Source organism: Galeopterus variegatus, unplaced genomic scaffold, assembly GCF_000696425.1.
Source record: "Galeopterus variegatus unplaced genomic scaffold, G_variegatus-3.0.2 Scaffold1700, whole genome shotgun sequence".
NCBI classification, from domain to species: domain Eukaryota; kingdom Metazoa; phylum Chordata; class Mammalia; order Dermoptera; family Cynocephalidae; genus Galeopterus; species Galeopterus variegatus.
Window position 1 is genome coordinate 300281 of NW_007727811.1, and position 23110 is coordinate 323390.

The following is a 23110-nucleotide window of genomic DNA, read 5'->3' on the forward strand; positions in this document are numbered from 1 at the left end:
AAAATCCATTTTTTTGTTCTAGAGGAGATTTAAGACAGATTCTAAGGACATATAAAACAGCACTTAGAACAAGTCTAAATTCTACATTTCTTTTGGGTCCACCTCTTGCTGAAGCTCTCTTAGACTAATGTTACCCTTGGAATACCTGAGGAATTCTGTTCCTTGTTCTGAACTCCTTTAGACTTACACTGGCTATAAACCTGGGGGGGGAGGGGGGAAGAAGACATAACAACTACAATTCCTTGAAGTTGATACGACAAGCAAACAGAAAGGACATTGTTGGGTGGGAGGGAGGAGAGGGAGGAGGGAGGGAGGGAGGTTTCGGTAATGGGCCACAATAATCAACCACATTGTATATCGGCAAAATAAAATAAAAATAAAAATAAAAAAAAGACTTACACTGGCTATACATTGGCTATGTCACCCTCATTTTATCATGTATCTAGTATAACTAGATTATAATTTCTGAAGGCAAAGATCATGTTTCCCACTTAAAATCCTGTCTTCCTATTCCTAGTACACAGCTAGGTAAACAGAAAGTAGTTAATACATACTTCTGTGATAGATGGAACAGTGACTGGAACACTGCAAATGCTGAACAAATACCCAAAATGGAAATTGTCAGAGTATCGGAAGTGATAGACATTGACAGAGAGGATGTGAGAAGACATTCTTATAGTGGGTGGTGAGGAGGCTACCTGGTTTCTGACTCTGTCAGTTAATAGCTGTGTGACCTATGAGGAAATAACCTTAAACTACCTGGACTTTGGTCCCTCATTTGAATACTTTCCTGTTTACTCCATTATGGGAAGAGGGCTGGGAGAGTGAGGTTCAAATGAGAACATGAGTATGAATGTCCTTTGTAAATTATATATCACTCTGTCAGTTAGGATGTATGCAGCTGAAATGATATCATGACCCTTATTGTTCAATAACAGGTTTATTATATCACATAACAAGAAGTCCCAGGTTGGCTAACTCAGCAGTATCAAGAGCCCAGGTGCTCCCCATATTTCTGTCCTGCCGTCTTTGGTGCATTGGCTTTTGTTCTTGGGCTTGTCTCCTTATGGTCACAAAGTAGCTACTACCACAGCTCCATCCTTATACATTCTCTTCAACTGCAGGACACACAGTTTCGCCTCATGAGTCTCTTTATTTGGGGGAAAAAGAAACCTTCCCCAGAAGTATCCACAGCAGGCTCTTTATGTCTGGTGTTCCAGAGTTGCTTCACATGCCCTTGCTTAAACTAGTTTCTGGCAGAGCGAATGGCAGTTCCATGTTTAAATTAACAGAGCCTTCACCCTCTAGGGTTTGACTTTCAGAAGCTTTGTAGACTTTAATTTAAAGCAGTTTAAAAACATGGCCAATAGGAAAAGATAAAATCTTTAGAGTTTATTTTGTTAGAAATTGCTTATATTGGGGCCGGCCCGTGGCTCACTCGGGAGAGTGCGGTGCTGATGGCACCAAGGCCCCGGGTTCGGATCCCATATAGGGATGGCCGGTTCGCTCACTGGCTGAGCGTGGTGCTGACAACACCAAGTCAAGGGTTAGGATCCCCTTACCGGTCATCTTCTTAAAAAAAAAAAAAAAAAAGAAATTGCTTATATTGGAATATGCCAATTCATGTTTATTCTATAATGTAAAAGAATGAACAGATAATACGTAATTTTAGAATGAAAAAAATTTATTATGCAGGCCATACAGTTTCTGTCACAGCTACTTAACTCTGCCATTGTAGAGCAAAAGTAGCCATAGACAGTATAGTACATAAAGGAATGGATCTAGCAGTGTTCCAGTATAGCTTTATTTAAAAAAAGAGTGAACTGTAATCCCTGGTTTAAGCACTTGCTACTCAGAGTATGTGGTTGGTAGACTAGCAACAACATCAGCATCAGCCAGAAACTTGTTAGAAATGGAAGACCACACGCCCCAATCCAGACCCACTATATCAGAATATAATTTTAATAGGATCCCCAGGTGATTTTGAGAACCTGCTGCATTAGAGCATTAAATTCTTACCGGTGAGTGTTCTGAGAATTTCTCCTGATGGAGCTGTGGAAAGAAATGGTGTTTGAGGGATGAACTCTGAATTGGCTGTCTCCACACCCATTCCAATCCCCTTCTAACACAGAGAAGCTAGAAAGCTAAAAAGTACTTTTCCCAGACTCTTACAGCATATGCAGCTAGGTCTCCTTGATAAGATTTAGGTTTGCCCAGTACAAAGCACTTACACCAGACTGCTTTAGATAAGAGTAAGGGTGGCAGGTGCATCCTTTTTGGTGACACACACTTTGACAGAGGAGATAGTTCTGGAATTAGCAGCTGTAGTGTCAACTTCCTGATTTGTTTGGTGGCTTTTTTAAGCATCTTCTTGATCCATCCCAGAGTGAGCAACTTTCTTGGTAACCCAGTTCTGCGATGTATTTTGGGGGGTTTTTCCTGGAACCTTGGCTTGCAGTCTGTTTTTTCAGCTTTCCCAATGATTCTGGAAGCTGTTTTTATCCCTTAATAAATCTTTCTGTTAAACTAATCACATTGGATTCTATTGCAATTAAGAATCTTGACCAATCCAGATTCCCTGTAATAACTGCTTTAGTCATATCACCCATCCTCCCCTTCTTGGCCATGCTAACCCATCAAGAAATTGAGATGTATTTGCAGAGCATCCTCCTCTAGAGAAGGGTATTCAGTGGTCTGTGAGAGAGCTGTCTGATCTGTAGTGTGTCAGTGGTTTAATCAGACAGACCTGAATACATAGGAGAGTGAAACTGTGATAGAATCCGGTTCAGAATCTGTGCCTTCTTCATAGCTGTTTACTGCCCGTGAGAGAGCTGTCTGATCTGTAGTGTGTCAGTGGTTTAATCAGACAGACCTGAATACATGGGAGAGTGAAACTGTGATAGAATCCGGTTCAGAATCTGTGCCTTCTTCATAGCTGTTTACTGATTGAATCTTGTATGTTTATTCAGCAAATATCGGGTGCCCATCCATCTTTCACCAAGCACTGGGCCACATGCTGGGGATACAGAAATAAATAAAACACGTTTAGGTTTTGCTTTCTGAGCTCAACATTTCACCAAGAAGTCAGAGTAAATAGGAAATTATAATTTGAAAGTTAAAATTTGAAGGAGCAATTAGCATAGCACGGTAGGGGGCCTTCTTGGCAGAGTAATCAACTGTGGCACAGATTGGCTTCTAGGAGGATGACTAGATGGTTACAGACATGCTCATTTAAAATTCTCCCATTTTGGAGAGTTTTTGTTTGGGGGTGCACTAGGTAGTATGGTAGTGATTCTGCTTCTGATTTCCCTAGGTAAGGGAGTTGATAGAGGAGGGGTAAAGCAAATGGTGAGCTTTTCTTTACTCTGGAGCAGAATTGGGGTCCCGCTTCCCTAATGGACTTGGGGTAATGGGGAATGCACAGGTGTGGGCAGAGCTTGTGAGGCAGGTATGATTCTGTACTTTACCCCCTTAGGCATGAGAGTACCAGAACCTTTGCCTGCTTCTTTCTGGAGGACTCTAAAGGTTTGACTATTTGAATAAGTGTTAGGGCCAGTTGGTGGACCTAAACTGTGTAATTTTGATTTAAATCCAGTTAGCTTCTGTAGGTTCCAAGGTGCCTAAGGCAAAAGTGATGTTTGACAGTTACCATGCAGTCATGAATTCAGGCAGGTTGTTGCAAGACCTGAAATAGAGTGAAGGTTCTAGAATAGAGAGAAAGGAGGAAGTTCAAAGACCTTGTGCAGAGACTTGCTACTTGGTTTTGGGAGTTGTGATTGGAATCTGATAGTTCTTTTGTAGAGCACATTGGGATCTGGCATCTGTCTCAGGAAAGCTGATCTTGGTTGTCATTACTATTGCTGTTCTGGTTTTGAGTATTACAGCTGAATTGTCCCTGGGTTATACAAGTACAGCTAAGATGCAGAAAACTACATGGTTGCAATAGGAAATGCAGCAAGGGAGTAGGGGAGGATATAGGGTGCTGTGCTTACCTTTTGTTTCCTGGAAATTACGTACCATCCTTTTGTAGGTAAAAGGAAGAATAGAGTGAAATAGGAATAAAGTGCTTGTGAAGCAAGGAAATGAAAGGTGCAGCGCAGATCATTAAACTATATTTCTCATATCTTTAAGTATCTTACCTATCTTTTGTCTTGAAAGGGATCCCGATCTTGAAATTAAGCCTTGCCTGCCATTCTCAGTCTTAAAGAATCCTGCCTGTCTTTGAGCAAAATTTTCCCCTGCAGTCAGAGGAGAGTCATATCATTAAACCCCATACTTCATTCCATTATTATTGAGAGGATAAAGAAATGTCTATGAACTGCTTTGAACTTTAAAATAAGGTTCCAAATAAGTCAGATGTTGTGCAAGTAATAAAAATTAGAGAAACGTGTTACTACAAAAACAGAAACAATTTAGTGGCTTCCATCAAAATAGAATGGAGGTCCAGGGTTCGATCCCTGTACCGACCAACTGCCTGAAAAAAAAAAAAAGAATGGAGGGATTTTCCATTCTGTGTCCATCAGCAGAGAATTAGACTTGAAATCACAGAGGATACTGATAGGTATTTTTTATTCTCCTTGAAGGGAAGCTTTTGTAAACAGAAAGCACTGTATAGAGGTTTATTTAGTTTTCAAAATGTCATGATTTCTTTAAAGTATACGTTCTATTCATACTTCTTTCATATGCTTACAGATCTGATTGCTCTATTTATAAGTGTAGGAGATTTTAGTAGTTACTTTTAAGGGGCCTTTGGATAATACCTGCACCAGTTATTTGAAGACCTTCAGATGTTTCAGATTGCATTTATAAATATAATATATTTGATTACTTTTTTAAAACCCCAGTTGCCTGACTTAAAAAAAAAAAAAAACTTTATAAAGCTCTTCAGTAAAAAAAAGTCCTGTGAATCTCATATATTAAACTTATAAATAAGGTGAATCTTAGATTCTTTGAATATTGTAAGCATATTAAGATTTTTAACTTGAAGTCACAAGTCAGAAATAAATTATTTAATTATACTTTTTAAATTAGAGGTTATAAGGCTGCCAATCTAATAGGTTACATTCTTATAGACATTACAAAATCATAAAATATGTCTGGTCTCTTTCTTAACACAAAACTATTTATACTATTTTGACTCTTTTCAACATTTTTATATTTAATTCTAAATATTCCCAGTATTGAAAGATGCTTACCCACTACAGAAACTGATCCTTCCTTTTGAAGGAGGCCAGGACTCTTGGGTGACTCAATAGGACACACTGACGCGGTTCACTTTTGTTCTGTAAAGACTCCATAACGTCACAAGGCTAGTGGTCATGGAATCCACATGGGGTGGGAATGAGTATTGAGTGAACATTCTGCAGCATCTGTCACACTTGGTTAACTGTGCGTCAGTGTGAAGGTTACTTCCTTTTTGAAGTCTTTATGATTTCTTTTAGTAGACTCATTCTTGTCTGTTCACTGCAGTCTGTACTTCTAGCTTCATGATATTTATAATGCTTTGTTGGTACTGCTGTTTAATTGTCTCTTTTGTGCTAGATTTTACATTCTGTGTAGACAGATACCATTCTTTCTTGCTCACTGTTAAATCCCTGTTGCCTAACACATAGCAAATGATTAATAAAATAAGTGCTACAGTTATTGACCTATCGGAACAGCCCCAGAAATGTAGTTGAGGTAGGCCCTTTCAGGTTGTGAGGAGTAGACGTATTCTTCAGGTCCCTCACTTAAGAGAGCAAGAACACAACATTGTCACAGCAGCTACTGAGCCAGCCTGTACATAGCCAGAAACTTGGGTCACAGTGCACAGGCAGATATTACTCACGGTGGATGGAATGACAGTGGGAATTCAGCATAGTGCAGGGATCCTGGTCACACACCATTGGATCAGCCTCTCTCTTCCATTGTGGAGGACCCACCTTTCTAATCTCTTCTTTTCCTTCCAGCTTCTTCTTGCCTTTATTGAAAGTTTTGCATTTGTCTTCCCTGGTGCACCACTCACCTGTCTGTTGACTCTGTCTGTATATCTCACATTCATCCTTCCCAGGAGAGGACCTGATTGGTTTTGCCTAGTTACAACTTCATGTAGTATGTATGCCTCTTTGGAGAGAGCTTCCAGGCCACACCATCAGCTTCTGGCCATTTTGAAGAAGATTGCCTTACCTTTGCATCAGTTGCTGATTTCTGACTCTTAGCTTTGCTCAGAGTGGTGAGGTCATGTGCTATAAAAGCATGGCAACCCATGCTAAAGTACCACCTGCAGCAGCTTTACTAAAGGTCCTGTGAATATAGTAAAATATTTACTCACACAGGAAAATGTTTGCAACACATCCATCCCTAAGTTATCAAAGCAGAATGAAACAGTCTTTATGATATGAAACCATTTGGTGGGGAAGAAATGTGTGTGTCCATTTGTGTAGAAAGAAGAATAGCTAACACTGCTTGTATACTTACTATGTGCCAGGCTGTGCCAGGCTGTTCCAAGTGTTTTGCATATGTTGCTGCATTTAATCCTCACAAGACTGTATGAGGTAGAAGGTGTTTTACAGGTGAGAAAAACTGAAGTTCAGTGAGATTAAGTGATTTGCCCAAACAAATTGTGCCCAGCCTAATGTTTTCAAGTCCTCAGGTGAAATTTGAATTCAGGACATCTAGTTTCAATACCAGCCCTCCTTATGCTATGCTACTTGAATGGTTATTCACCAAAATGTTCACAATGGTTATCTTCGGGTTAGCTCATAGGTTACAAATTCTCTGGATTGAGCATGTGTTTATTTTGTTACTAGAAAAAATTTCTATGTAAACATTAATTGGATGAGATTATTAAGCAGTTTATCACAGCATTGTCAGGCTTAGGTATCATTAAACGCCACTTGTTCTAAAGCTTTATTCAATCCAGCTTAAGCATTTTAGCATATTGGGTGAATTTCAGAAACAGATAAATCTGTAGCACTTGAAACATTAATACCCACATTTAAAGGAAGGGCTAGAATATTCCCTTTTGCATATTGGCCTTTATTTTTTAGCTGCTTATAGTCAAAATCCTATTATAGTGACCCCTCACAGAGTTAGAGGGACCAGGCTTTCTCCCAGGGCTTGTCATAGGCCTTGCTAACAGTGCATCTCCAGCCCAGGGCAGCAAAGGCTTATGTGAGCTAGCCATGTGACAGTCTCTCTGTAACAAAAAAGAAAAGTATTTCTTTGTGTGGTCTTCAGAGCTATTCTTTCTTGCTAATTCACTGGGAAAGATAAAACTCTTGGCTGGCAGGGAAAAAAGAGAGAAGCTGGGTCTGAAACTGTTCTGTCTTCTGTTCATCTGTTACATTTCCATTTCTTTTACCCATTCTTACCTCAGCCAAACCAAGAGCATTATCACAAAGACACAGAACATCTGAAAACAGAAGCAGAAGGAGAAAATAATGTGCTGCATAAAGCATTTGTAGGCAACCTGATAATTAGCCTATGACATACGACTACCTTTAAAAAAAAAGTGTAGTTCTCTGTGGCTTCCTCACTTTTGTTGTAATGTTGCACTTCTCTGCTGCTCCTTTCGCTCTTACCACCTACTGCTTTGCCATATAAACTCACATCTTGGAAATTTCTTCAGGTCAATAATGTCTTCTTAGACTTCCCTGTACCTTGCTGCCTTCCCTCAAGTTTTTAGTACACTGTCATACATAAATTTAAAATTTCACAGCATGTTTGATTTAATCCACATACATTAAAGAAAGTTTTGAAAGTCTGGATACCTTAGTGTAGTATCATTAGAGTTGTCTTCCTAATGGCACCTCAGAGTTCAAAACGGCTTCTTGGTTATCTTTAGCCTAACTAATTTATGTTATATCAGTCAAGAATTTATTGTAACCCTTCTTGATTCCATTGTAGTCTCTGCTAAGAAATGGAAAATGTCATAGGGAACTTATTTTAAAAATCCGTGTCTTCTCTTCCCTACTCCTGTACCATGTGTCCCCTGTCCCTGCAAAAGAATGTGGTACTCTTTCTTATATATATATTGTAACAGCCAGAGGCTCCATATGGTATTACAGAACTGTCTCTAACAGGAAAGCAGTATTTCGTGTCTCTTGTTATACAAGAGTCGAACATTTTAAAAGTCTGTGACTACTTGGGAGTAATTTAAGAGATTCTTTTGTCACCCCCCCCCCCCTTTTTTTTTTAGATCATAAATGTTTGACTCTATTTGGAATGGGGGAAAAAATGAAGGCTCAGTATGACTGTGTTGTATTTTCATCTTTACTTTTTACCCAGACTGAACAGTTATAAATAGAAGGTGGAGGGTGGGGTATCACAGAATTTATCAGGGAAATAATGTGATATTTTTTATCTAGAACTTTAATTATAAAATACATATCATTTAGTAGCGAAAAATTTAAAATATGAATAATAAGAATATTTTCAGTCATTTTAATATAAGTAAAACAGTTTGGGAAATTATGAGGAAGTAATGTTGTAGACCAGAGGTCTCTCATAAGTTTGTAGGGAAGGGGACAGGCAGTTGACAGTGAGTGTAGCTCTGACAAAGTGGAGAGAGGCTGCCCTAGTTGGGAGGCCACTCCAGCTCACCCCCAGCCAATTGTTGTCATGTGGCAGTTAAGATCCAGTGCATATGCTTGTATCAAAATATCACATTGTATACCGTAAATATATACAAGTTTTAGTTGTCAGTTAAACCTTAATAAAGCGAGGGGTCCAGGGTGGGGGAGATCCAGTGTGGCCAGATCCTATGATGTTTCAAGAGAATCTGGAAAGCTGGATTCTCATGTGAGATATACTGATCTTTCAATGTGGGCAGGTAATTTGAAAAATTGTTTTTTCAAATGTTAAGGTAATATATGCATATGGATTAAAAAAGATAATAACAGTAGTAGTACTAAAAGGCTTATAATGAAAAACAACCAAAATATGTGTTTTTGATTAGGTGATTGAGCTGTGTTCCAGGTTTTTACCTACTTAATTTTGAACTGTAAACTTATAAACTTCAATGTCTTAGAAGATGTTTTCTTTTTTAGTCTCCTAAGTAATAAGTGAAACAAAATAAAAGTTTTTAATCTTGGAAATATTTTACTGTTTAATGGGAATGTTGAAATGAGAAAATCTATCTAGATATAAATTGCTATAAATCAAGAGAGACCATGAATCGACCCTATTTGTTTGTTTAAAAGCAGGATTTATTTAGATATCATTCTCTAAATTTCCATTATTTAATTTTTAAAGGATTTAAAATCATATGAATATGAATTACTAGTAAACATGTATTGCTGTATGCATCTATAGATTTATCTTAAAAATAGGTATAAAAATAGACAAATAGGGCCGGCCCGGTGGCGCACTGGAGAGTGCGCCGCTTGGGAGTGCAGCGGCGCTCCCGCCGAGGGTTCGGATCCATGTGGAGACCTGTTCCTGCTCACTGGCTGAGCACGGTGCGGACGCAACACCAAGGGTTGCGATCCCGTTGCTGGTCCCCGGTACGGGCGCGACACCGAGGGTTGCCTGGCCCCTCAATGTCTTAGAAGATGTTTTCTTTTTTAGTCTCCTAAGTAATAAGTGAAACAAAATAAAAGTTTTTAATCTTGGAAATATTTTACTGTTTAATGGGAATGTTGAAATGAGAAAATCTATCTAGATATAAATTGCTATAAATCAAGAGAGACCATGAATCGACCCTATTTGTTTGTTTAAAAGCAGGATTTATTTAGATATCATTCTCTAAATTTCCATTATTTAATTTTTAAAGGATTTAAAATCATATGAATATGAATTACTAGTAAACATGTATTGCTGTATGCATCTATAGATTTATCTTAAAAATAGGTATAAAAATAGACAAATAGGGCCGGCCCGGTGGCGCACTGGAGAGTGCGCCGCTTGGGAGTGCAGCGGCGCTCCCGCCGAGGGTTCGGATCCATGTGGAGACCTGTTCCTGCTCACTGGCTGAGCACGGTGCGGACGCAACACCGAGGGTTGCGATCCCGTTGCCGGTCCCCGGTACGGGCGCAATACCGAGGGTTGCGATCCTGTTACCGGTCAGTAAAAAAGACAAAAAGGAAAGAAAAAATAGACAAATAATTTTTCTATATGTTTGACATTTTTCAAAATACAAAGTTGGAGAGAAAATAGGAATAAATACTTATAAACTGACCATACTCAAGATCTTGAGCTGGAAACTGAAGGACAGTGCTGTGATGGAGCCACTCTCCATAGACAAACTGTGCATCAGTACTATCATGTTTTTATTTCTGCTGGGTAAGAAGACAGGTATTTTTAGTTCCTTTGGTCACAGTACTATAATTCATAAGAATTGTCATGTCTCTTAGTAAATTGCATGTAATGGTTTTATTCTGGTCATTTATTCTTTTTAAAGGATTTAGTGAGAAATGTGGTTCGGGTGATAAAAAACTTCAGGAAAGACTTTTTTCACCTAACATGAACATAAATTTTTGTGTGAAGTAGCATCTTTAGTCCACCCTACTAGAAAAAGTATATACACAGAAATATAGCAAGAGAAGTTAAAAGCTTATCCTTAGGAAAAATAATTTTGAATATATAGAATGAACCAAGAAAGTCTACCATGTTTTAATGTAGAAAGTGGTATGAGGCCATTTTACATTAGAGTTACATTAGAGGACAGAATGAATTGCACAGATCTCTGGTATTACCTTTCAGGTCCTTAAGGAAATCAGTATTAAATCTCCTATTTCTGGCAGGAAGCTTAGAAAGGGCCTTCCCTCTCAGTTACAGTTCAGGGATGAAAGGAAACCTTGGCATAGACATGGCCTCCAGTGAAGAGCCTAGTTGAGGTACAGTTGTGATGATCTCTGTGCTCAGCTTTTGTTTTGTGCTCATGTGGCCAAGTGTAATTCAACTCTGGCCCAGAGCATGGATGCCTCTTTGTTCCAAGGCTGTTTTGAAATAGTAAATGACTGTTCCTAGTTTCTCCCAGGATTGCCTGTGGAGTCATCCTTAAGATGATTGAGTTTTTAGTGACTGTCTTTTTGGCTTATGTAAAAGTTGACTTTATGAAAAGTGGTACTCATAATGTTATTACACATTTGTACTTGTGACCATTTTAGTTTAAATATATAAATGCTTTTGACTAGGAATATCCATTAGAGTGGTTTGTAAAATTTTAAACTTAAAAATAGAAACAAGCTGGCTGGTCAGCTTAATTGGTAGACCATGGTGCTAACAGCACCAAGGTCAAGGATTTGGATTTCCATACTGATCAGCTGTTAAAAAAAAGAAAAAGTGTACATAGAGAGAGAGAAATAGTATAATCTGAACAAGACAAGGCTCTTATTCTGAGGGTTAAGTGCTGCTTCTAAGCACTTGGTGATACTATTAGTGCAGCCAAATTTGGTTACTTGATTAAGCTGGTGTCTCCTATAGCTTACTATTTTTCTGATTATAAAAATAATGTTCCAAGTAGAATGAAAAGACAGCACAAAGAAAATGGTATATTACCTTAATTTCATGGTTATTTTTTCCCCCAACTTTTTCATCATGAAAATTTTTAGACATACAAGAAAATTTTTAAAATAGGAAAACAATCACTGTATATGTGTGTTTGTATGTATATAAGTAACATATTATGACCTTTTGCATATTTGCTTTATCTCTCTGTATTGATATTCATCCCTCCTCTTTTTTTTTTTTTTGGCTATACCATTTGAATATAAGTTGTAGATATCATGACACATCACCCCTAAATTCTGTTCTTTAGAATACATCTCTTTTTTTTTTTTCCAGCCAGTGAGCAAATCGGCCATCCCTATAGAGGGATCCAAACCCGTGGCCTTGGTGTTATCAGCACCACACTCTCCCGAGTGAGCCACGGGCCAGCCCTAGAATACATCTCTTTAGATGTATTCTCCTAACCACATACCACTGTCACACCTCAGAAAATTCATAATAATTCTATAATATCATCTAATATTCACTCTATATTCACGTCTCTATATTCGGTTATCATGAAATGTCTATTACATCTGTTTCTTTCCTTACCAGGACTTAATCTAGGTTTATACACTGCAATTAGTTGTATGTCTTTTCAGGCTATTTTATCATAGAACCATATTCCTAGCCTTCTCCCACTCCCAACCCCATGATACTAACTTTTTAGAAGAATCCAGGGTAGTTTTCTTAGAGAATGTTTCACATTCTGGTTTTGTTTGATTGCTTCTTGGTGTCCTTTAATTTTTTTCTTTATCCCCTGTATTTTCAGCAACTTAGTCTAGAACAGTGCCATCCAGGAGAACTTGCTTAAGTGGTAGACATGCTGTATATCTGTGCTGTCCAGTATGGTAGCCACTAGTCATATATAGCTAGTTAAATGAATTAAAATTAAATAAAATTTAAAATTCAGTTCCTTAGTTACACTAGCCACATTTCAAGTGTTCACTAGCTATATCTATACAGTGGTCACCATTTTGAGCAGCAGGTCTAGTGACTTGATTAGATTTAGGATAAACATTTTTGACAAGTTGCTGCATAGGTGATGCTGTGTGCTTCCTAATGTTTACTGTCAGGAGGGAGGCACATAACGCCAGATTGCCTTGCTGTTAGTGATAAAATGTTTGATCAAGTTATAAGTGCCAGATCTCTCCATTGTAGAAGTATATTTCTCTCTATGCAGCAAAATTAGTATGTAATCAATGGCACAGTTCTGCACTGTATGAATATCCTGACCCCCAACAACCATTCCCCTAAAAATTTTAGCATCTGCCTATGAACCTGACCAAATCATGTATTAAACACCAGAGATTGCAGAACAGTGATTTTCTAATTCTTTTTTGTTTTCCATTAGCTGAAATTCCTCTGTAACAGAAATCTCTCTTCTCCTTCTCCCTTTTCTCTCTCTCTCTTTTTTTTCTTATTTTAAATACTACTCTGGACTCATGGATTTTTTTTTTCAGCGCATTACAATTAATTGCATTTATTATTCTTTTTGCTTTAATTGCTTCAGATTTTTAAAAAAGGGCACCACCCTTTCAAGCAGCTTTCTGTGTACTTTTGACAACGTTTGAGTTACTCCTTGCTTTCTAGCTCAGTAAAATGTTCTAGTCTCACCTTGAACTTTCCTGTCTTAACACCTGTTATCAGTCATATCTCCTGGGAGTTTTCTTTTAATAGAGAATGTTATATAGAAGTCAAGGTCTTAGTGCTAGGTGTACTCACTGCTACTGAGGTGTTGTCATTGCTTCTAGGCCCTTTTAGTGGATAGAAATAGAAAGCATATTAAAAAAGAAAAATCAAGAGCTGGCTGGTTAGCTCACTTGTTTAGTGTGTAGTGCTAATAATACCAAGGTTAAGGGTTTAGATCCCCATATTGGCAAGCCACCAAACCAACCAAACAAGAAATATACTAAAAGAAGAAAAATTGTGATTTCATGCTAATAATTCCATTTCAATTTAACATTACAAGGTTTTTTCTTTTATTTTATGTTTGTATCTCTTTTCTTTTACTCTTAAAATGCTGATGTTTAATAGCTTTATTCTTCTAATAACATTATTAATTTGTGGTTTCTAGTAACATTATTTGCTTTACCATTCAGTATGGAACTTTAAGAGATGTAAAATTTAGAGTGTTATAAAGCAGTGACTGCCAGTAAAGTTTTAATTGGCTTACACATATTCATGCTGAAACACAAAACTGAATAAATGTATTAGGATAGAAGCATCAGTATTATCAAGAGAAGCATTATAGAGCCTGAGAATGGATTCTAACCTGTTTAATGTGGACCTCTTGATTTTAGGGAGGAGCACTGGTAGGGGGATAGAATGGAATAGCCAGGGTGTTAATTTGCATGACTTAGGGATTGAATCTGGGTTGGTTTGAATTGGTGGTAAATGACAAGACAATATTAGAGAGGAAGTAATTGGCACCAGCAGGAGGCTGTCACTTAGCTTTTCTTTGTAAACCTGGATTATACTAGTTTGACTTACATTAGGTACAATTGCTCCTCTTTTAGCACATTTGGGGGCTGCTTTCAGACAGAGAAATAGTAAAATGAGTTAGGAAACATAACCTAATAACTGAGTATGAAGGTTATGGTATTGCTTATGTGTACATCTTAGACCTGTAGGTGCCTTTATTGGTGTGTTGATAAGGACGTAGGTTGGTGGACTCTTGTGTGCACAGTTAACTGTTCTCTACCTTTGTTCCTACATTTGCTAAATGATTGCTTAAATCAGAGTGGTTCTCAACCTTGTCAGACCCTACACCTCCTTTCTATAATAAATGTGTTATAATTAATACCTTCTTCTGTATTAACATTTATAAACTAAAAAGAATTGGGTTCTATGCTCAGATAGTTAAAACCAGGCTTCCCACCTACATAAATGTGTGGCAGGACTTTGGGTGGCAGGACTTTGAAAAGTCATGCAGAACCATTCTTGGTGAGACCATCCTTCATACTGCAGGACATCTAGCAGTCCTGGTCCCTTCCTACTATATTCCAGACATGCCCCTCCCTCCCAAGTCATTATGAAAACCAAAAACACCCTCTTGCATTTCTTCAGTGCCCCCCGGGCAGTCAGATTTGTGGAGAAATGCTATTTTGGATGATCAGGGAGTTCCTTTTGTTTCCCAGGTCCTAGTTGCTTAGTTACTCATGCTTAATTAGTAACTTTTTGTCAGCTTCCTGCTGTGGGCTTTGTTGTGGTTGGGGCTAGTGTCCTGACCATAGCAGATGAAGCAGAGGGAAAGAATGGGTCATGAGTGTAGCAGGATGGTAGAAGGCTTTGACAGCATGGCAGAGTCCACAGTTGAGGAAGTTGTAGGACCTGGACATCTTGGTAAGAGTGTAGTGCTGCTCATGACTTGCAAGCCCATGGAATGGACTGGGAAAGATAGTGATGGTTGTTCTCTGGGCTTTCCTACTTCTAAGCAGAGAAGAAATATGTGAAAAAAATAAATATTCCATCTCACTGGTCATCAGATAAATGCAAAATAAGACAAGTTGGTATTTTGCTCCTATCAGATTAGCCAAGATTTGAAAACAAATTCTTTCAATTATGATGAAGGAGGCAGCATGTATTAAGAACCTTAAAAATGTTTATGCTGTCTTGGACCTTGTACCCCAGTCATTCCAACTGCTTTCCATTTCAGGACACACCACACATCTGATATAATGCATATGGTTTCCTCTTACTAGAAAGCCTGCCCTATCCCCTTGCTACCTGGGGACACTTCTTTGGGTTTTCAGCTTAGTTACTACATTTTATGCAAGCTTTCATGACTTTCCAGGCTGGTTTTAAGTGCTTCTTCCACCATTCCACTGTAATTTAAGTTTCAAGTATATTTTTCCTGTATGTTTGTATTTAGTGTGGACATTTTAAAAACAGAAAAGTAAAAAGAACAAAATATAAAATGTTCATACTCACGAATAGTAACATTTTGATGTATTCCTTCTGTGTGAGCTTTTGCCTGTTACAGCTTTTTTTCCTCAACTGTAGGTTTCTCAAATATCAGATATGGAAGTGAGCTGAGAGGTGAGGCAGGAGTTTTCTAACTTTTCTCTTTGCTGTCATTTTGTACTTTCCCAAAGGAGCTGTATCTCTCCTCTCTTGCTACAGGCTCGGACACATTAGCCAAATCTTATAACTTTCTATGCCTCTTGTTTGTGAGTATATCTCACCCCAGCATTTTTACTTCTAAGTACCTGTCAAGAAATGCTTATTCATGAGCACAAGGAAGCATGTACAAGAGGTACATCACAACTTTTATCTTATAATTTTCTATGCCTCTTGTTTGTGAGTATATCTCACCCCAGCATTTTTACTTCTAAGTATCTGTCAAGAAATGCTTATTCATGAGCACAAGGAAGCATGTACAAGAGGTACATCACAACTTTATTTGTAGTAGCAAAAAACTGGAAACAATCTGTGTCCATCAGTAGGAGAATGATTATGTCAATTGTGGCACATTCATATTATGTATTACCATCCAGCAGTTTAAAAGTAACGGAGGAAATCTGTATACCCTAATGTGGAGAGTCCTCTAAGAATAGTTAAATGACAAGTGTGATCCCATTGTGTAAAATAAAATGTACTAAAGCATGTTTGTATGTGTTCATATACGTATGTAGATATATAGAATGGATTCTGGAAGGAAAAAACATTAAACTGATTAGATAACCTCTGGGGAGGGAAGCTTGACTGGAAGGAAGCCCATGGGAACTTTTGCTTTATCTAAGTTTTTAAAGTTTTTTTACAACCCCATCTTTTCCAAAGTGGCAGAAATGTGAAGCCACCAAGCAGTTGTCAAAGTCAGTATTTAAATACTTAAAGGTATAGCCCCCTCCCTCTGCCCTGCCCCCAAGGAATCCTGAAGGAATATATTTTAGTTCAGAAAGGTTTACATTAGAATTGCTGAAATTCTGTTCTATATTATCTTCTCCTTGGGTGCAAGAAAATGAAAGCAAAGCCATCTCTGATGGTAGATCAGAGATGGCAGATGGTAGAACTTCAGTTAGGTTTTTATTTTGTTTTTGAGGCAAGCTTATTTTCAGTTTTGAAAACTGATCTTGCTATTCTTAGAGTTTTTTATTTTTTTAAATTTAAATTAAAATGTTTGGTGAAGATAAGGTTAGTTGGGAAAGGGATAGTTCACATGGAGATCATGGAGACAGTTTACTGTTTTTCTAGATGACTAGGTTAATCTTTAAAGAGGTAAAAAGACACTTTGACTAGAAGTGATCTATGAAGAATCATTAAATGTGCTAATCAGCCTGAGAATTAAAGAATATAACTGATGTACATATTCATGTGACCTCTTTTGTTGATGATGCTGACATTTATGAATTTAGAAACTATTAATTATTGCTACCTAAAAACTTAAAACAAGAATAATAATTTGTTATTTCATGCTTTCTGTGAGACTTGAATTCAAACAAGTTGCAGCCATGTTGCTTGATGTCTGTAGCACCTGGAGGAATCAAAGGCCAGGAGCAGAATACTGTTGGAAACAAAAACTTGAATAACTTTTTCTAGTGGGCTTGAGGACTCCATGTTTTGCTGATTTTTCTCCTTCAGCTGAATTTGCTTTGCTGATTCCTCCACATTTCTCTACCTCTTGACGTTGAATGCCCTGGAATTCAGTCTTTTGTCTTTTCTTTCCTTGTCTGCCTCTCATTTATTCCTTGGTGATCTCACCCCATTTCAAGGCTTTAAATACAGTAGGTAGGTGGTTGGGTTAGTGGGTGGGTGGGTACATAGGTAGGTGGATAGATGAGTAAGTCATCTATCTTCAACCACAGCTCTCCTTAATCTGCCTACTTGGTATTTCCATTTGGTGGATGTCCAATAGGCATCTGAAACTCAGTATGTATAAACCTGGATTCCACTACCTTCCCCCAAACCTGCCACTTCAGCAGGCTTCCCCAGCTTCAGTGAATGGTAACTCCATCCTTTCAGTTGTATAACTCAAAAAACAAGAATCAGGTCATCCTTGATTTCTTTCTTTTCCCACACCCAATATCTAGTTCATCAGCAAATCCTGTTGGCTTTACCTTCAAATTACATATATCCAGGATCCTACCTCTTCTCACCATCTCTGTCACTACCACCCTGGTTCAAGCCACTGTCACCTCTCACTTTGATTCCTGTGCTCCGCCCTTACACCCATACCCCTATCAGTCTGTTTTCAACACCACAGGCAAACTGATCCTGTTAAAAGAAACCAGGTCAGATCATGTCATTCAAAGGCCTACTAAGCTGAAGCTCTTGGATGGGCCTATGATCTGCCTCTCTCTGGGATCTCATCTCTCACAGCTCTCTCCTTCTCACTGTGCTCTAGCTATACTGGAAGCTTCCTTGCTGCTGCTCTAACACCAGGCGCTTGCCCCCTTAGAGCTTTTGTAATTGCTATTCTCTCTGCCTAAATCACCACCTTAGGAAATACACATTCTTAAATGTTGAGCCTGGAGTAAACTCCATCCTGATGGTTTTTCCTAATGGTTTATATAGTAAGTGCCTTTTATTGGTGAAGAAATGCCATGGTATTGAAAATCAGAAATTAACAGTTTCAAACAACGGATATAATGTGTTTATACTATAAGTAGCAGGTCCAAGTGTTTACCTTTGTGCCAAATGAAATGCCTTTTTTCTGCCCATCTGCCTGCCATTCTTGCTCATTCAGATCTCTTCCATATGAAACAGTCCCGTCATTCACATGAAGTGTAAATTGTTAGGAGACTCCTTGAATGTTACTAAACTGTTCATCTAATTTGTTTTTTTTTTTTTTTTTAAGATGACCGGTAAGGGGATCTTAACCCTTGACTTGGTGTTGTCAGCACCACGCTCACCCAGTGAGCAAACCGGCCATCCCTATATGGGATCCGAACCCGTGGCCTTAGTGTTATCAGCACCGCACTCTCCTGAGTGAGCCACAGGCCAGCCCGTAAACTGTTCATTTAATTTGACTCCATCTTTGTTCCTCTTTACTACCTCGTGTGTTTAAGAGCATAAGAAGGCAGTCTGGGATGCCATCTGTAGAGGATTGAATGGCTTCCCAAACTCATCGAAGCTTGAATTGTGTCCCTCAAGTTTTTGAATTGCGTCCCTCAAGTTTAGAAACTTGGCCCCCACTGTGACTATTGGGAGGGTGGGAAGTCCTATTATGGTAAAGGAAAGCTGGGGTTTGGGGGAGTTATTAGATTGTAGGACCATGCCATAGTGAATGGATTAATAATGGTGGTCAGGGGCATTGTTCTAGGTGGTTAAAAGAAGAGCACATGAGAGGTTATCCTCTCTTCGCTCTGCCATTTTCTGCTATGTGAGACTCCTGGGTCACTGTCACCACCACCAAGACTCTCACCAAACATGATCCCTGGACTTTGGAATTCCTAGCCTCCGAAACTGTAAGCAATCAATTTTGTTTTCTTATAAATTACCCAGTTCCATGTATTTTGTTATAAGCAACAGAAACAGACTAATGCACCATCTAAACAGCTGACTCTGTCAGTTGAGAGACTTGGTATGGCTCCACATCAGGGCCTAGAACAGATATGGTTTTGGTTTCAAAGTAAGCCATAAAAACACTCTTAAAAAGCCTATGTGGGTTTTTAGAATGGAGAGTAAGACAGTTAAAGAAGAGTATCATTTTTAACCAAGATGGCTAGAGCTCCTCCATGACATGCTTGAACTGAGATTTGTGAGAGCTGAAAGAAAGACGATCAATTATTTATGGCTGTGTGACCAGCAAAGTTCTGTGTGCAAAATTGAAGGAGGACATCACTCAGAAGATCTTAGACTTGAGAAGCCTGATGGAATATGCCTGTCTATATAGGGACTGTGATGTTAAGTGGAAGTTTATTTTTATGGGATTATAAAATCACGTTGAAAAGGACATCAAGAGGTTATCTGCTTTAAATCTGTACTTTTGGTTGAACAGAACTAAACCTTTACACCATTCAAGCCTTCATTTTTTTTCTTTTGAATGCATATTTATAAGACACTCATATATTATCTAAATGAGTAATTAAAAATTCTTTAATTAAAAAATTACATGCCATCAAACAGTGAGATGCCACTGCACACCTATTACAATGGCTAATATAAAAATGAGTGATGTCATTCAACAGCAGATTGAGAGTAAGAAAGGTAGTTGCAGTTTATTGCTGCTTTTGAATAAACTGTTCATCTTTGTTGAGTGAATTGAATGTATATGATATTAAATGTGTCAGACATAGCAGGATCACCTTTATGGTGGTATTTCGCAAAGTGGAATTTTTTTGTTGTTGTTTCAAACTGAAATTACCAGTTCTGCCTTTAAAATAAAAGCTAGAAATCTGAGGAGCCTGTTGGGTAAGAGCACCAGAACCACTTAAGACTGCTAAACCAGCTTTTCCCCTCCATTCCATTTTAAAACAGAATGTTTGTTCCCATCCATTCCGTTTTAAAAGCTGGTCCTTCATACTGATTTTTCATATTTTTCAGGTAGTATAAAAGGCAAAAGACTTATGTAATACTCCTTCAGTAATTGCAAATTCAAGAAATAATTTAAAGTTCTATTTAAATGAACTTTTCCGCCCTCCAGAAGGTGTCCTAATTTATTTTCCCAGCAGCAGAGATAAGGAGGTTGGTAGGTGCACAGGCTTTGTAATCAAAGATACCTAGGTTCAAATCCTGGTGTTGATGCTTAACTGCATGGTATTGGCAAATTATTTATCATCTCTAAGTGTCAGTTTTCTTATCTGGAATGTAGAAACCATGACAATACCTGCTCAACAGGTGGGCATTCAGTAAGAACTCAAATACTAGCTATTATTATTATTAAGAAAGAAGAATAATTTGGCTCGAGTCACACAGTGGAGCATGCCCTGAACCCTCAGTAGTGTCCCCCAAAGCCCTGAGCTCCCATCTGTACTCTTCCCCCACCGCTTACCCTATTGCCCTCATCAGGAGGATGCTAGAAAGGTTAATTAACTTATATGAGCAATTTTAGGATCCTTTAAATATGTAGCTAGAAAGGAAACTATTTTTGGCATTAAAGTTTATTTTTTGTTTGTTTATTTTTATGCTTACATATTTTAATTTAAAAATCTTGCTCCTTCACCTTGCAGAGTCTTCTGTAACATATTTTGTGAAGTCTCAGGAAGATTTGAAAGGGGAGTACTTTATTTTTAGATTCTAAAGTGATTTTTTTTACCCTGAAAATTTTCAGTGGAGCAGGATTGAAATTTTTTTCCAACATTTTATTATAAAAATTTTCAAACATACTGCCATGTTGAAAGAATTTTATTGTAAATGCCTGTATACCCACCATCTGGATTCTACCATTAGCACTTTACTATACTTGCTTTATCTCATAATCTGTATCTGTTATTGAAACCTTAAGAAATAACCAGAAAACAACATCAGCAAGTCATTTATATTCCCATCACCTAAAGATAATCTTTGTTAACATTTTGGTAATCTTATACACATTTACACATCCATAAATGTGTACCTATTTTTTAAAATAATACTGGAATTTAGCCATTTGGTTAACTCCTTATATTGTGGACATCCATTTGTGTTAATTGGCATATATGTGAGTGATTATTTTGAAAGGCAGCATAATAGTCTATGTATGAATATGCTATAGTTTGTTTAATCATTTTTTGAGGGTTGGATTTTTTTTACCTTTTTTTTTTTAAAGCAGTTTTATGTTCACAGGAAAGTTGAAAATACAGAGAGTTCCCACATACCTACTGACACTACACATGCGTAGCCTCCCCCATTATCAGCATTCCACACCATAGTGGTACACTGACACATCATTATCACCCAAAGTCTACAGTTTACATTAGGGTTTGCTCTTGCTGTTGTATTTTCTATGGATTTGGACAAATGTATAATGACCATGTATATTCACCATTATAATATCATACAGAATAGTTTCACTGCCCTAAAAATCCTCATTGCTCTAATCCATTCATTTCTCTCTCCTTGCTAAACCTCTGGCAACCAATGATCTTTTTACTGTTCATAGTTTTGCTTTTTCTAAATGTTATCTAGGTGGAATCATACAGTGTGTAGCCTTTTCAGATTGGTTTTTTTAGTAATAGGCATTTAAGTTTCCTCTGTGTCTTTTCATGGCTTGATAGCTCATTTGTTTGAGTACTGAATAATATTTTACTGTCTGAATGTGCCACAGTTGGTTTATTCATTCACTTACTGAAGGACATCATGGTTGCTTCCAAGTTTTGACAATTATGAATAAAGTTGCTATAAACATCTGTGTGCAGGTTCTTGTGTAGACATAAATTTTCAGCTCCTTTGTATAAATACCAAGGAATGCAATTGCAGGATTGTATCATAAGAATATGTGTAGTTTTTTAAGGAACTGGAGTTCTGGTCAAGATGGTGGAATAGACGGTTCCCAGTGTCACTCTCTCCCACAAATCAACCAATTTACAACTATAAAATAACATCTGCCAAGCTGGGGCCGCTGGAGCTCAGGGGAAGAGGAGGAGAGACCTATGGAGTTCATGAAGGTGGGAGAAACCACGATGAGAGAAAGAAAAGACTGCTCTGAGCATTTCAGGCTGTGGCCGCTTTCAGGCTGGAGCTGATGAGCACATGGAGCAGGAGCCGGCAGAAGCCTCAGCTGTGCCCTTCAGATGGAGTTGCTTGAAGGCAGTGGAGGAGAAGAGGGCCTTTGTGGCCCCCAGGACAGCAAGACCACTAATAGGGTTCCCATGGACCCATGCAGGAGCGAGGAGCCAGAACAGCTGAAAAAAGGGAGCCATTCAGAGGCCAGTGAGTCATCACAAGGGACCCGTCCCATGGGAAGTATTTGGAGCACAGGTGGTGGGGGAGACAGGCCCACTGGGGGAACACTGGGGCACAGTAAGGATGGCCGATCCGCCCCCCCAATCAGCGCAGGACCACTCAGATTAGACTGGTCGGGAATGCAGAATTGTATGGGGTGCAGTTTGATGAAGAAACTCAGGCCCAAATCAGAGTTTCTACATAACCCAGATCCACTGGGTCTCTGGAGAGCCGAAGTACCTATAAGGTCAACCATTAGACCCTGAGCTGCACAAAAAGCCTTCCCTAGGGAAACAGCAGCAAAGCAGCAATTTAGCTAAACCACACAGCTCAAATACTGGTTTCCACAGGAAGTTCCCCTGTTTTAGAAGTAAACAAAGGACAAAAAGTTAGTTCCGGCCCAGGCATACCACCAGCACCTTGGGGGCTGCCTCAGAACCGGAGGCTTGGAGCTGCGGACTGGCCCTCCTCCCACAACCAGGCACACTGTGCCAGCACCTTGGGACTCACCCGGGGACCCAGGGCATGGAGAAGGGAACCAGACCCCCCCGCCCACAACCAGGCACACCATGCCAGTGCCTCGGGGCCTGCCCAGGGACGCGAGGCTTGGAGAAGGGGACTGGACCCCCCTCCCACAACCAGGTACACTGCGCCAGCACCTCAAGGCCTGCTTGGGGACCAGAGGCATGGAGAAGGGGACCAGACTGCCCTCCCACAACTAGGCACACCATGCCAGCACCTTGGGGCCTGCCTGGGGACCAGAGGCATGGAGAAGGGGAATAGACACACCCCAAACCAGGTATACTGCCAGCGCCAAGGAGCATGCCAAAAACAT

At 38.9% G+C, this 23110-nt stretch overlaps 1 protein-coding gene across 1 annotated transcript in view; it reads left to right on the plus strand.

Moving 5' to 3' along the window:
• Positions 1-23110, plus strand: part of NUDT3 (nudix (nucleoside diphosphate linked moiety X)-type motif 3) — a 45468-nt gene that overhangs the window by 1488 nt on the left and 20870 nt on the right. The gene's annotated exons all lie outside the window — the stretch shown is intronic.